At 46.1% G+C, this 16251-nt stretch overlaps 1 pseudogene; it reads right to left on the bottom strand.

Moving 5' to 3' along the window:
- Nucleotides 1-232: 232 nt before the first annotated feature.
- LOC149858573 (olfactory receptor 1J2-like) lies at nucleotides 233-1234 on the bottom strand (annotated as a pseudogene).
- Between the last annotated feature and the right edge of the window lie 15017 nt (nucleotides 1235-16251).

Below are 16251 nucleotides of genomic sequence, written 5' to 3'. Positions count from 1 at the left end.
ACAACAATAGTACCCAGTGGAACCTGCAAGCAAGAGAAAGATGCTATATTTTCTTGTATACCACATACCACCAAATGAGACCTGTGCCTTGCTTTTGCAAAGCAGAAAGCAGAAAGATTTTTCCAGTCAGGGCCAACTTTTTCCATATACACAAAGTTTCCACTCTGTGCAACATGCGGATACTGCAGTCCTGACTCACTTGTCCCAAGCCAAGAGCTTCCTCCAGGCCCTCCTAAGTGCCACCATCACCTCCTTGTTCCTCAGACTGTAGATGAGGGGCCACCACTGTGTAGAAAAGAGCCACCTGACAGTCATGGGCTAGAGCCAAGCTAGAGACTGGGCAGAAGTAGAGCCATGTGACAATACTGTAGAAAAGTGTCACCACAGTCAAGTGGGAGCCACAGGTGGAGAGGGCCTAGTGTAGGGTGCTGGCTGAATGTAGATGGATCACAGCCACCCCAATACAGGCATAGGAGGCCAGGATGAAGACAAAGGGGCTCAGGACCACCATGACACCCTTGGTGAAGAACACCATCTCATTGAGGAAGGGCCGGGTACTGGAGAGGTGCAGAATTGGTGGCAGGTCACTAAAGAAGCGTTCTAGGCAGTTGCTACAGTAGGGCAAGCTGGTATCTAGGACAGTGTGCAGAAAAGAAAGTAGGGACACCACTGCCCAGCAGGCACCACCATCTTAAGACACAGGGGCTGTGTCACCATGGCAGCATAGTGCACTGGGTAGCAGATGGCCACATAGCAGTCATAGGCCATGATGGCTAACAGGTAGCCCTCCTTGTTGCCAATGGCCAAAAAGAGGAGCACTTGGACCATGCAGCTGGAGAAGGGGACATCCCAGTGCTAGGTGAGGACATGAACCAGAGCCTGGGGCACTGTTATGGTGGCAAAGCTCATGTCCACCAGGACCAGCTGGCTGAGGAGAAAGTACAGGGGCTGTGGAGCGGGGTGTCAAAGCATACCACTACCAGAGAGAGGGCATTGCTGATCATATTCAGCAACTACGTGGCCAGAAGCCCTGTGAAAATCAGCAGCTGCAGGTCTTGGCACTCAGAGAGACCCAGGAGGAGAAACTTGAAGATAGATGTCTCACTGATTCCTTCCACGGCAACAGAATCATGAACACCTGCATGGGGAAGAGAAGGGTGTCTGCAATTGTGGGGAACACGGGAATTGGTGCAGGGTTTTTGAGAGCTGTAGGCATGACCACATTCATCCTCATCTTTCCCATAAAAGGAGCATTTTCTTCACCCACGACAAAAGGATAAGGTATGGAGAATGGATATAGTGCCACTATTTAGGGTGGCAAGGATGTGCTACCAAGAGCCATCAACAATTGGATATATGAAGAGGGTCACCCCATGGCAGTCAGAGCCACCAAACGGAAGTAGAACCAAGGTACTTGAACAGTGGGTATAATGTCATAGTAGACCAAGGGCAGGCAATTATTTTGGGCAGAGGGCCACTTACTTATTTTTGACAAGCCATCAAGGGCTGCATGACAGGCAGCCCAGGGCAGATAAATATAAATTTTTTAAATTTTTTAGGGGCCCCGGGGGCCAGATAGAATGGCCTGGAAAGCTGCATCCAGCCCCCAGGCCACATTTTGCCCACCCCTATGGTAGACTGTTCCCTGTGGCCATAGGAAACAGGATAAGAAGTAATGGTCTTGCCATAATTGTGTACCATCCACATCCTTTTCCCAAAATAACAGATTCCAAAATTGGCAGGGGGGTTCTCAAGCAGGGACACTAATTTTCTGCTCTGAAATAGAGCAATGAAAATATGGGTGGCAGCTAAAATGGCTGCCTTACTTCTAAGGAGGCAGGGGTGAAGTTCTCTGTTTGGCATCAGACCTCAGAGATTTTGCCTGAGCAACCAAGAGCTGCTGTCAATTCAGCAGCATCTGAGAGACAGAGAAAACATTTGCTCTTGCAGACCTTGTGGTCTGGACCCAGCCATGACTTTGGAACAATCTTTTGTTCTCTATTCTTCCTTCCCAAAATAAGTTGCATGTCTTATCTGAGGGGGAGTATGGTAGGTAAAAACAATATGGTAAATTACAGCCAGGAACATTCAGATTGGATATTAAAAAGGAATTTTCTACCTAGGAGGATAGTCAAGCACAGGAACAAATTCTCTAGGGACAGGCTGAAATCTCCATCTCTGGAAATTCCAAGAGCAGGTGAGATAGAAACTAGACTAGCCTGGTGTAGGCAAGAATGAGGAGTCCAAGGCATGGACATTTGGCTTTATAGGACCGGGAAGATACCCTCAGAGAGCTGTTGAGACAAGATGAATGCCAGAAGAACACGTCATGTTAGCCACTAACTCTAGCATCTCCTAAAGCAGTGGTTGGCAACCCCCAGCACATGTGCCGAGCATGGCATGCAAGGCCATAAGGCCATTTGCTTGGCACACCACCACCAGCCCAGGCTCTAAGCAGCTGCTGCCATCCATGCAGCTCAGGCTGCTCCCAGCAAGTGGCTGGGAGGCTGTAAGCCCTGCTGCAAGGAGACTGGACTCCATGGGCCAGCTGCAGCCGGGAAGCTGCAAACAACTTCTCCGGGCTCCAGCATGTCGGCACTCTGGAACCTTCCAAGGTAGACATTATGGTTTTTTCGGCACTCTGGCCAAAAAATGTTGCCTACCCCATCCTAAAATCTGTGTCAGACCCTCCCTGCTATGTCCTGATTGGCTCAGAAACGGTGACTTACAGTGGAAACACCAATGGCATTGCTTCCATTATCAAGGAAAGATCTGGGAGGAGCTGCATTACTGTGGGCTCAGCGGTGGGGCTGGAGGGGCCAACCCAATCCCCACTGCTGTAGCCATTACACCCTACTCAGCTCTTCACCCAACAGCCATTACCTACAACCAGTCTTAAATACAACCACCACACGCCCAGATCTAACAACCACAAGCCACAGTCAGACCTAACTACAACCATACCTAACTACCATCACTATACCCCCTACCCAACACCACTTTTTAGAAGCATACCTAACTACAACCATTCCACACCCCCACCCAACAACAAATTACTACAATGGGACCCAAGTACAACCAGTCCTAACTACAAGCAGCCCTACCTACAACCCCCATCTAACAACTACTAACCATAACCAGACCTAAGTACAATTCATCCTAAGTAGAGCCACTACAGCCCACATGCAACAGCCACTAAGTACATCCCAACCTACTTACAACCATTAATCTGCAGCCACACTAACTACAACCAGTAGTAACTAAACCAAGTCCTAACTATAACCACTATAACCCCCAGCCAAAAACCACTACTTACAAACAGACCTAACTACAACCAATCCTAACTATAACTATAATCCCACACAACAACCACTAACTATGACCAGACCTTATCTACAAACAGTCCTACCTACAATCACTATAACTGCCACCCAACAACCACTAGCTATACCCAGTCCTAAGTACAACCACTACTACCCCTACATAAAAAATACTAACCACCAGCAAACTGACACACAACCAGGTCTCACTATAGCCACTACCACCCACATCCAACAACCACTAACAACCTGACCTAAATACATCTAGTCATAACTACCACTGCTATACCTGCCACAGCTCTGATCTGCACTATGGTCAGGGGATGATTGGCTGGACTGGAGACCAGAATGGTACATCATTTGTTTCCATTGCCTCCCTCCATCAGGTCACCTCATGTCCTCTGGATACCATTTCCCCCCTCCATCCATAGACTTGTCTGCACCAGAGAACTGGAGGTGGAAATTCTACCTGGCCAGGATTAGGCCATATTACGCCCAGGGAGAAATGACTATGTCAGAAGTAACAAATACCCAGGCAGGATTTAGCATGCTCCAACTCTGTCCTCTTTGATAACATTACATGAAGGACTCCACCCTACAACTTCCTTTATTATGAAACATTGGAGGATTTTGATTAAAAACACAAACATAAAAGTGGTGGAAAACCTCCAAAAACAAAAGTTAATTTTCTTATAATAGGACAGTCAGGATGGATGGGATCTCATGGGGTCATCTAGTCCAATCCATGGCTTAGGACAGGATTATCCCTGCCTAAACTATCCCAGCCAAGTGTCCATCCAGCTTGCTCTTGGACATTTTCAGGGATGGAGACTACACAGTGTCTACAGGAAGCCTGTTCCAATCCTTGACCATCCTCAGAGTCAAAAAGTTCCTTCTCATCTCCAGCCTCAGTGTCCCCTGCTGGAGAATGAGGCCGCTGGATCAGATCAAAGGCCACAGAATCATAGGCCACTGAATCACATTAACGGCCATAGAGCCATAGAAAATGAGGGTTGGAAGGGACCTCAGGAGGTTATCTAGTTCAACTCCCTGCTCAAAGCAAGCCGATCCCCAACTAGATCATCCCAGTCAAGGCTTTGTGTAGCCATTTCTTAAAACCTCCAAGGTTAGAGATTTCACAACCCCTTTGGGTAACCTGTTCCAGTGATTTACTACCCTCCTAGTGAGAAAGTTTTTTCCTAGTATCTAAACTAAACTTCCCTTATTGCAACTTGAGACTACTGTTTTTTGTTCTGTCATCTGCCATCACTGAAAATACTCTAGTTCCATCTTCTTTGGAACCCCCCTTAAGATAATTAAAGGTTGCTATCAAATCTCCCCTCAGTCTTCTCTTCTCTAGACTAAATAAGCCGAGTTCACTCAGCCTGTCTTCACAAGTCATATGCCCCATCCCCCTTACCATTTTTGTTGCCCTGCACTGGACTGTCTCCAATTTGTCCACATCCTTTCTGTGTATAGGAACCCAAAACTGGACACAGTACACTGGATATGGCCTCAACAGTGCCAAATAGAGGGAAAGAATCACTTCTTTCAATCTGCTGGTAATGCTCCTATTAATGCAGCCAAGTATGCCATTAATCTTCTTGACAATCAGAGCATGCTGCTGGCTCATCTTCAGCTTATTGTTCACTGTAACCCCCAAGTCCTTTTCTGAAGAACTGCTGCTTAGCCAGTTGTTTCCCTGGCTGTTCTGATGCATGGGATTTTTCTGCCCTAAGTGCAGAGCTTTGCACTTGTTCTTATTGAACCTCTTGAGATTTATTTTAGTCCAATCCTCCAATTTCTCAAGGTCTCTCTGAATCGTAGCCCTCCCCGCTCCAGCCTATCTACTACTCTGCCCTGCTTGATGTCATCTGCAAATTTGCTGAGGGTGCACCCCATCCCATTTTTCAGATCATTGAAAAAAACAGCCCCAGGACTGACCCCTGGGGCACTCTGCTTGATACTGGCTGCCAACTTGGCTTTCAGTCATTGATTACTACCTTTTGAACCCAATGACCTAAGCCAGTTTTCTATCCACCTCACATTCCGTTCATCCAACCCAGACTTGCTTAGCTTACGTCCACTGGTCTTCCCACATCCAGAGAGCCAGTCATCTCATCCTATAAGACAATCAGGTTGGTCAGGCATGACTTGCCCTTGGTGAATCCATGCTGACTATTTCTAACCACCACCTTCTCCTCCAAGTGTTTAGAAATGGATTCCTTGAAGACCTGCTCCATGATTTTTCCAGGGACTGATCAGTCTGTAGTTCCCTGGATCCTTCTTCTCCCCCGTCTTAAAGATGGGCCCTGTATTTGTCCTTTTCCAATCATCTGCAACCTCCCAATCACCATGAGTTTTCCAAGATAATGGCCACCGGCTCTGCAATCACATCAGACAACTCCCTCAGGATGCTTGGGTGCATTGCATCTGGCCCCATGGACTTGTACACATCCAGATTTTCTAAATAGTCTATAACCTGCTTTTTTGGCTCCTCCCCAAACTGGGCTGCCCAGTGCAGTAGTCTGGGAGCTGACCTTGCCTATGAATATTAAGGCAAAAATGCACTGAGTACATCAGCCTTTTCCACTTCATTAATCACTAGGTTGCCTCCGCCATTCAGTAAGGAACTCACATTTTCCCTGATCTTCCTCTTGTTGCTGACATACTTGTAGAAACCCTTCTTGTTACCCATCATGGAACTTATTAGCTGCAACTCCAATTTTGCTTTGGCCTGCCTGATTTCATCCCTGCATGCCCGAGCAATACTCAGATTCTTCCCTAGTTGTTTGTCCACTTCTTGTAAGCTTCGTTTTTGTCTTTTTGGTTCACTGAAGAGTTCCCTGCTAAGCCAAGCTGGTCTTCTGCTACACTTGCTGGTCATCCTGAAAATCAGGATGGTTCATTCCTGCACCCTCAGTAAGATTTCTTTAAAATACAAAGAGGTCTCCTGGACCCCTTTGTCCCTCAGAGTAGCCCCCCCAGGTCCATTGTTCCCAGTTTCCTAGGTGACACAGCAGCAGGGAGCAGATCCTGAAAGGGAGAGTAAACTCCTTGTCCTGTCCCCTACAGCCACAATGAAATGCCCATCTCCATCCTTTCTGCAACCACCCTTCAGGGACTGGAAGACTGTGATCAAACCCCTGATCCATCTTCTCTTGAAGATGGAAAACTACTGCAATTCTGGAGAGTAGATAAAAAATGTCACATCTTGAAAAAACTCTTCAAAAACATCCATCAAAATACTGTCTAAAAGGGTTCAGATGGATCTGATCCTACCTTCAGACAGTGTTTGGACTAGACACAGCCCCCCTGAAGTTCCCTTCCAGCTCAATGCTTCTCTACAATTGTATGAAAAGGTGTCAGGTAGTCACTGAGTACAGGTGTGTGCCCTTGCATCCCTTTTGATATTCACCAGTCTTCTCCAGTGCACCGTGACCCTCAGTCAGTCTGGATGGGGCTCTTACTCTCTCTGTTTCCCACCTGCCATAACTTTGATGTTTTGAAGCTGTTAACGAAAGGGTGGAGTGGCGACTTCCCCACCCCAATCACGACTGACAGTTGGTTCACACCCCTGAGCTCCGTGTCAGTGAAAAACGGAGAGAGCAACAGAAGGACCAAAAAGAAAGGTAGTTTTTTTTTCTTTATTGGGCACGTTAAATTCCCTCTCCCATGGCCGAGACCTGGGCAACCCACTGGTTTAGCTTGTCGCCTCACTGGCGTTTGACTCTCCACGCCCAGTGGCAAATGGAGAGGGGTGGGGGTTTTTTGCTGATTGCTGGCAGGCCCAGCTTAATTGGCTGCCTGCAGCAGCTAATCAGTCCATGCAAACAAACACACACACAAAAAAAAGTAAGCTGTGGGAGAGCGTCAGCTTCTTCCCTCTCTCTCTTCCCTGGACTTTAGCTTCCTTCTCTCTGGCACCTGACACATGACACCAATGGCAAATGGGGTTTTCCTTCCCAGTTTCTCTCTTTTATTTTCTCTTTTGATCCCTGCCACGCCCAACTTAATTGGCAGCCTATGTCGGTTAATCAGCACACCCAATGAAAAAAAAATGAGCCAGCTGCTAGGAAGCATCCATTCCCTCTCCCTATTCCTTTTTTTTTCCCTTTGGTGAGGGCTCCCCAGAGCCTCCAGGACCCAATTGGGCTCTTACCCCATTCCCAGGGATGTCAGTCTTGGGCTGGGCATCTCAGTCATCCATCCGGCCTGCCTGCCTGTTGTCTTCCCTCTTCACCTCCCCATTTGCTCCTGGTTCTGGGCTCGGCCCCAGTTTGCTCTGGCTGTGGATTCCCACCAATCCAGCTCACCTGACAAGGTGATAAGACGGATCTGGGAGCTCCTGCAGTAGCGTGGAGGTATTGTTCTGGCTGGACCCATGTCTGTGGTTGAGGGAACACCCCAGGTGAGTATTCTCCAGTCCTTCACACAGGGTTTTGGAAAGTTGGCTGGTTTAGCTCCAAATCCTTTGTCACTAATTCTGTTACAGAAAACATTCAAGGAAAATTAGGGTTTCTGTTTTCAGATGTTTTCACAAATCTAAAAATAAATTAGCACCACCCTTTTATGGACCTGTTGGATTAAATTGGTGATGCCCATTGGCCCTGCTGGGGGTGGGGGGTCAGTCCACAGGTTGGATCTGGTTCATGGGCCTGATTTGGTGGATGGAGCTGGCTCAATTGGGACCCAGTCTAACACAGCAGACCATCTTAGCTGAGCCCCATCCAGGGTACAGAGCTGGCCATGTATGCCACATCATGCCCATAGCCTCAGCCCTCAACACAGGTCCATGCATTCCAGCTCACAGGCTTTGGAAATCTAGCAGCAGGAGAACTGTGGCAGTATTCATTGTCATTGCTTTCCCCCTACACCGAATTTCCAGAGGCATGGGGAGCCTCATGGGCTGGATGACACAGCTACACAGGCCAAATCTAGACTGCAGGTTGGAGTTTGACAATCACTGAATGAAATCGTTTCTTTAACACCGTCCTTGAAACTTAATGTGCATTTTGGCCTTCCTCTGCCATGGGTTAGCAGTGTCCTCTTCTCTTGAGCTGATTGGAACAAACTCCTTCTTACGATGGTAAGGCACTGGCAGAAGTCTTATCTCCCCCCACCCCCGCTGGCTGGATCTATGGTTTTGATACTGTGGTGGTTGTGTCTATTTAAAGCTTGAAGTTAAACCATGAATTCTCAGCCAGGGTGTCAGGGGACTAAGAGATCCTTTCAAGGATGCCATAGGAGGCCACCAATATTAGTACTATTGGGTATGTGGTGGGCCAGTAGGGGGTTCTTCTGCACTTAGCCACCCATCTCATTGCACCTGAACAAATACCACACTCCAAGTGTCTCCCCTGCGGTGCCTACATCCAACCAACCCCCTTCCTGGAGCCCACTCGCAAGCCTAGGGTTAACCGCTGCCACCATCCAGACTTGGGTCTTTGTTAGGGCTCTGTGGCACCTGGGGTACACAGACCCTGTAGACCTTGGGGTCACTTAACCCACTCTGGGATTTTGGGGTGCTTCTATTAGCCTGAAGTATTCACAAACAGCCTCTGGTACTGGGGAAAAGTAAAAAGCTGAGCCCCCCTTAGGCAACTTAGCAAAGTGAGCTAACAAGGCTGGTCCCATCCCTCTTAAGTACACACAGTGAGGCATGCTAAAACAGATAGATTTACTGATCAAAGAAGAATAGGATGAGGAAAGGATATAAAACAACAGAATATAGAAAGAAAACCACCTTGAGCAAAACAGTATAAGCTGGTTAGCCTTTTGATACATGACTAGAATACTTAAATCTAAGTTCCTAGTGTGGTGGAAAAACATGTATAGACTTTAGGGACAGGTCAGTAGAAGCTTTTATTCAGAGCTACAGCTGTAGGAGAGAGCTTAGAGCAACATGGGTTCACCAAGCACTCCAAGGAGATCTTTCCCTTCAAGCAGAATAATCCAGCTTATATACTTTCAAACAACCTTTACACAGGATGTGATTTCATAGTCAATTTTCCTGAGCAAGCAGTTAAGGATATCAAACACATACTTTCTGTTCTCTCAAAAGCAACAGACACATACTTCTCTGCTATCTCAAGGCTGTGGATATGGGTGAAGCAGAAAACTTGGGAATACAAAGAACAAACAGTTCCTTCTGTCTTTGTTCTAACATACAAAGCCAGCAATTTCCCACTTAGCTATCACGGTCATCTTACAACTTGCAGTTTAGCTTGACCAAAGTTTAAGGCATCCATTGTGTTTGATTCCACGGTCCCCACTTTGAGACTTTTAGTCTCACCTTTAGCCTTAAACTATCATTCTTATGAGTCTCTCCATCTCATTTTGCAGCCTTTCATGTTTCCTTTCAATCTGTTCACATTTTTGTAACACCTTTATTTTAGACTCTGCGGTGTGTTTTCTTGTCTTACTAAAGCTTTGTCTGCTGGCTTTTAAGCAGCAGAGGATCAGTTGTACCAAGACTTAAAACATTACTAGAACTATTAAGACAAACAATATTCCATACAGGATTTTCTTACTAAGGGCCCCTAAGTCTGGGAGTCAGGAGGTCAGCCAAGACCACATACTGCCTTGGTCAGTGTTACGCAGAGTAGTGGCTTCTTTTTCAATAATTTCTGCCTGATTTTCAATGGCACTAGAAGTGTTAGGTATGTATACACAGCATTCGGTTTTTATTAATACGCACATACCTCCTTTGCTAGCTAGCATATCGTCTAGGGCTAGGCGACTTTGTAACATCATTTGTCTCATTTTTTTTTTATTTCTTTACTTATTTCATGAAACCCAACGGCAGTAGTACTAGCTGTTTTTTTCTAGAGATGCTGCAATCTTTTTTATTTCGGACATGGCTAAGCAGGCACCACAGTTGGGGAACATTATACCCCAAAACCTTTGATGTTCTATGATCTCACATATATTACGAATTCTTCCCTTAGGTAAGTGAGACCTAATAGTGAAGGCAGGATATGCTGCAGAGACATAGCATGTTCTCCTCCAACCGGAAGGGAGATTTTTATAGGCCTTATTTCCACATGCAAAATAGTGACCGGCTAGTGCAGTAAATCCACTGCTATCAGTATCATCACAGCGTGGATGCGACATCCATTGTGAATAGTACCTTGAGAATCCAACTGAATTGGGAGAGTAATTAGTTATCCAAGAACCGTTATAAAGCATAGCACCGTTTACCTTAAATCCCACTTCACACTTACTGATTCCTACTGCAATACTAGATCTATTACAAGTCTAACAAAACTTTCCAGGGGTGACATACGCTAGTCATACATAGCTCAGCTGCAGTTTGTCTTGCCAGGTTTCATTTCTCTGGTAATCTGAATAGTAAGGAGCTGACATTTGGGTTGCATTTAAGGGTACCAGTATCATGGGTATTCCCCCGGTAGAATGGATAGGGACATGACTACATATCCAACAATCAGAGACGTTTAAATCTATCCTAATTTGGTTAACTAAAGACAAAAAAAAATTGCCATGCGTTAGAACAGAAGATCTAATACAGAGGGTTAAAAGGAAGATGTTCACGATGCTGTCTTAAGTAATTCTACGTGGTCCGTGGTCGAAGATGGTATCTTTGTTTTGATTAGCGAACTTGGCTGGCTGAGGTGTTGGGTTCGGGAGAGAGGTTACTAGCACTTGTACTCCAATGCTCCTCATTTGCCTGAGTGAGGTCCTGAGGGTCTTTGTCTTTGGCCTCAGGGAAAGGTCTTAACTTTCATTGGAATTCAACTGCTTCAGGGGCTAATGGAGGTGATACCTCTTTACAGTGCAAGGCGTGAGTCCACGTCTGGTGACTTTGGCAACAAACAACAGTGTTAGTGGTCAGAAGCACCTGGAATGGTCCTTTCCATCTGGGTTGAAGCATGTTTTTCCACTGATGGATCTTTATGTAGACCCAATCACCTGGTTCGAGGTTGTGACAGGGAACATCCAGTGGTTGAGGTAAGGCTTCTTGGACCTGTGAATGAACAGACTTGACATACTTTATTAATGCCTTGCAATAGTTCAGTACAGTGTCATCAGTCAGTTGTAGGTCTGATGGGTGTAAGGCAACAGGTGGTGTGGCTGGCATCCTCATGGGTTGTGCCATGAGTATTTCATAAGGTGTTAGGCCATGTTTTCTATTGGCAGTGTTCTTAACGTGCATAAGAGCAATGGGCAGCGTATCAAGCCATTTGAGGCCAGTTCCAGCACAAATTTTTTAAATGCGTGTCTTTAAACCAGAGTTCTTACCTTCTACAGCACCACTTGATTGTGGATGATAACTACGGTGCGGATGTTGCTGTATGTTGAGTGCTTAGCAGATGTTTTTGACTATTTGTCCTGTGAAATGGGTGCCTCTATCGCTATCTATTGTGAGGGGCAATCTAAATCTAGGGATGAATTCTTTAAGCAGTTTCTTAGCTACTATGATGGAATCAGCATGTATATGCATGGGTAGGTTTCCACCCATCCAGAGAACGTATCAATAATAACAAGAATATACTCATAAGAACAACACTCAGGTAGCTGCACAAAATTAATTTGCAAATTCACAAACAGTCCCCATGGAGGGGGATGGGCTGCGATTGAAGTCTTTACCCATTGCCCAATGTTATGAGCTAAACAGATGGGACAGGAGTTGCAGTACTGTCGTGCCATGGAAGGAAAATTTTGGGCAAACCATTCCCCCCTTTGCTCATATGGGCCACTGAGTGGGTTAGATGAGCAAGATGTGGGAGGAGCTCTCTAGGCGCTACCAGGCAGCTGTCTGGGGAGCACCAGAGAGAGTCAGAGTGCAGTGAACATCCTGCACTCAGCCAGTCATCCTTTTCCTTTTTTGGAGCTTGATTTTGGAGAAAGGCTAGGTTTGAAAGGCTAGCCAAGGGAGACTGGTCTGCTGAAAAACAAACAAGAACAGAGTTAGAAGCCTGTGGGCCAGAAAGGGCCGTGTTTCTGACAGAACGGTATGCCAGATCATTTCCTCATGTGACATCATCAAAAGGTTTTTCATGAGCTTTACATTTAACAATAGCAATAACAGAAGGCAGTTGAACGGCTTCTAAGAGCGCATTAACATAACAACCATGACTGATTTGGGTCCCTGATGAAGTGAGGAACCCTCTTTGTTTCCGGATCTGTCCAAAATCATGAACAACACTAAAGGCATACTTTGAGTCAGTATAAATGGTTGTAGTTTGATCCTTTGCAAGGATGCAGGTATGTGTTAAAGCAATGAGTTCAGCAACTTGAGCAGAACGAGCTTGGGGTAAAGAACAGGCTTCTAAAACAGCATACTGAGTGCATACTGCATATCCTGTAACTAATTGGCCTACATTATTTATAAGACAGGAACCATCAACAAATAAAACAAGGTCAGAGTTTAGGATAGGAATGTCTTTGAGATCAGTTTGAGGAGTTAACAACTGAGTTGTGACAGATAGGCAATCATGGGGCTTACCATCAGAGGCAATTGGCAGAAGTGACACAGGATTCAAAACTGAACAGCGACTTAGTCACATTTGCAGCTGACAATAAAAGTTTTTCATATTTGGTAAGGCAGGAATTGGAAATGTGCTGAGTTTTGCCTTTGAGGAGAAGGGCTATTACAGCAGGTAGAACTGCAACAGTCAAAGAGTGTCTCAAAACTAGAGTATCTGCCTTTTCAACCAACAAGGCAGCGGCTACAACTGAACGGAGACAAGGAGGAAGTCCCACAGCCACAGGATCGAGAGAAGAGCTGTAGTATGCAATTGGGCAATGCTTTTTACCATGCAATTGAGTGAGTACCCCTAAAGCAATTTTTTCTCCTTCATGACAAAACAAGGCAAAGGGTTTTTTATAATTGGGGAGTCCAAGGGCAGGAGCAACAGTGAGGGACACAAATGCTTGTTCAGCTTCAGGAGTTCAAGGGAGTGGTTCTGGGGTGGAATCATGAGTGAATGCTTGCAAGGGTTTTGCAAAAGCGGCATAACCCAGGATCCACTGCCTACAATAAGCCATTGCACCCAAAAATCCCCTCATTTTTTTCTTAGTCATGGGTTTGGGAATGTTGAGGATAGCTTCAACTCTACTGGGGGAAAGATGTCATTCTCCTGCTAAGATATCATGTCCTAAATAATGTACCTTAGACTTACAAAGTTGCAGTTTGGATTTTGAAGCCTTGTGGCCTCTCTGAACTACAGCTGTGAGGAGTGTCAAAGTATCCTGTTTGCAGGCCTCCAGAGTAGGTGAGGCTAACAACAAGTTATCAACATACTGAATAAGGGTGGACTTCCCTTTGAACGTGATGGGGTCTAAACCTTTTTTCAGGATTTGGGAAAATAAGGTGGGGGACTCTGTATATCCCTGAGGGAGTCTTGTCTAGGTATATTGGAGTCCCTGATAGGTGAAATCAAACAGGTACTAGCTATCCTCATGAATAGGAATGGAAAAGAAAGCAGAGCATCTGGAGAGATACAGGAAAGAATAGTGACAGGGCTAGGGACCACGGGAAAGGTAGGTAAAACAGCATTTACAGCTTGAAGGTCTTGCACAAAACGATAAGTATCTTTACCAGGCTTTTTAATGGGTAGGATAAGTGTGTTGCAAGGGGAGCATGCTGGGACAATAATCCGTTGCTTAAGGAGTGAGGAAATGACAGGCTTGATCCCTTCCTCAGCTTCCCTTGAGATGGGGTACTGCAGGACACAAGGGAGCGGCTTGGCAGGGTTTAAGTGCGATGCGCACTGGTTCCACGCTCAACATGTGACCCACTTCATTTGCATGGGTGGACCACAGTTGTAGAGGTACTCATGCTAACAGTTCCTCTTGCAAGTAGGAAGTGTCAGGATCAGAGTACTCCTGGGTTAGCAAAGCCACAAGCTCGGTTTCCCTATGTTCCGGTACCTCAAGATAAACACCATCTGGGCTACAGTAAATTATGCATCTCAATTTACACAACAAATCCTTTCTAAAAAGGTTGACAGGTACACAGGGGCTAAGAAGGAAGGCATGATTCTCAGACAAAGGGCCAATAGCAATGGAGACAGGTTCAGAGACAGGATGTGGGATAGGTTGTCCACCTATGCCAACTTCATTTACAGTTTTAGGAGAATGAGGCAGAAAAGGAAATATAGTGGATTTCAGCATGGAGCGAGAAGCTCCGGTATCAACAAGGCAGGAAACAGATTTACCAGAAATAAGGCATTCAACAAATGGACCAGATTGGTCGGTAACAAGCAAAGAAGCAATGTTGTCACTGTCCCTCAAGCTGTCCTATTTAACACTGGGAAAATTGATAAGAGGAGGTGGGGGCAGGGACTGAGGTCTGGGTCTTTGGTCAGGGCAGTTGGAGCATTTTGATTTCCAATGTCCTTCTTGTTTGCAATAATGACATTGTTTACCATAGTCTTGGTTTTGTGGGCCCAGGGATCTACCTCTTTCCCTGAATCTGCCCGGGCTTCCCCTTCCCCATCCATGTCCTCTTCCTCTACCTGGGCCCTGCAACTGAGAAGTCTGTAAGGCCATTAGCTTGGTTTCAGCACTATCTTTGGATCATTCCATCTTGTTGTGAAAATAGTTGGCTGCAGTGAGGACTTCAATTAAATCTTTAGTTTCATAGATTTCATAGACATTAGGGCTGGAAGGGACCTCGGGAGATCATCGAGTCCAGCCCCCTGCCCAAAGGGCAGGAAGTCAGCTGGGGTCATAGGATCCCAGCAAGATAAGCATCCAATTTACTCTTGAAGGTGTTCAATGTAGGTGCTTGAACCACCTCCGCTGGCAGACTGTTCCAGACCTTGGGGGCTCGGACAGTAAAGAAATTCTTCCTTATGTCCAGCCTGAAACGGTCTTGCAGGAGTTTGTGACCGTTCGACCTCGTCATCCCTTGGGGCGCTCTGGTGAACAAACGTTCCCCCAGATCCTGGTGGTCACCCCTAATAAACTTATAGGTGCCCATCAGATCACCCCTGAGCCTACACTTTTCCAGGCTAAAGGGTCCCATGGCTCTCAGCCTGTCATCATAAGATCGGTTTTCCTGACCTCTGATCATGCGCGTGGCTCTCCTCTGCACCCTCTCAAGCTGAGTGACTGCCATCAATCACAACCCTCTGGGTCCGACCACGAAGCCAATTTCCCAGCCAGCGGATCATGGTGGAGCCAAGGCCACAACTGGGCAGTTTGGCCAAGAGGTGATCATGGGATACCAGATCAAAAGCTTTTTTGAAGTCAAGATATATGACATCAATCTCTTCTCCCTTGTCCAGGTGATAGGTCACCTGGTCGTAGAAGGAAATGAGATTGGTCAAACAAGACCTACCCACAACAAACCTGTGCTGGCTGTCCCTTAGAATGTTAGCCTGGGCCAGTCCCTCAAGGATGGCCTCCTTAATAAACTTTTCTAAGATCTTCCCCAGGATAGAAGTCAGGCTAATGGGCCTGTAGTTCCCAGCCAATACTTGGCCAGTCCCTGGGTTTTCGGTTGGCCAAGTGCAGGAAGTGTACAGACAGAGCATAGTTTCTTTGGGCAAAATGGATCGCATGAGCTGATTAGTATCGGCCCATGTTGGATTATAATAATTTTCTCAGCAATTTTAGGGTTAAGTCCCTGGATGAATGCTGCCACTATTGCTCGTTTGGCATTTCTGACAGGGTCATCCATTCCTGAATACCATTCAAACGCCTTTTTGAGACATTCCAAATAGTCACTGGGGTGTTCATTTTTATTTTGCTTACAGGTATTTATTTTCGTCCAGTCCACTTCCTTTCAGCAAATTGTGAGAACTGCCTGAACTAAAGCATTTCTCTTATCAATAAACTCTTGGCCAGTCCCTGGGTTTTCAGTTGGCCAATTGCAGGAAGCATACAGACGTCGCATAGTTTCTTTGGGCAAAATGGATTGCATGAGCTGATTAATGTCAGCCCATGTTGGATTATAACA

This window comes from Crocodylus siamensis, chromosome 8 (assembly GCF_052110815.1).
Source record: "Crocodylus siamensis isolate JL-2025a chromosome 8, ASM5211081v1, whole genome shotgun sequence".
NCBI classification, from domain to species: domain Eukaryota; kingdom Metazoa; phylum Chordata; order Crocodylia; family Crocodylidae; genus Crocodylus; species Crocodylus siamensis.
Note: the sequence above shows the minus strand (reverse complement) of the source record. Positions and strands in the feature narration are given on the sequence as shown.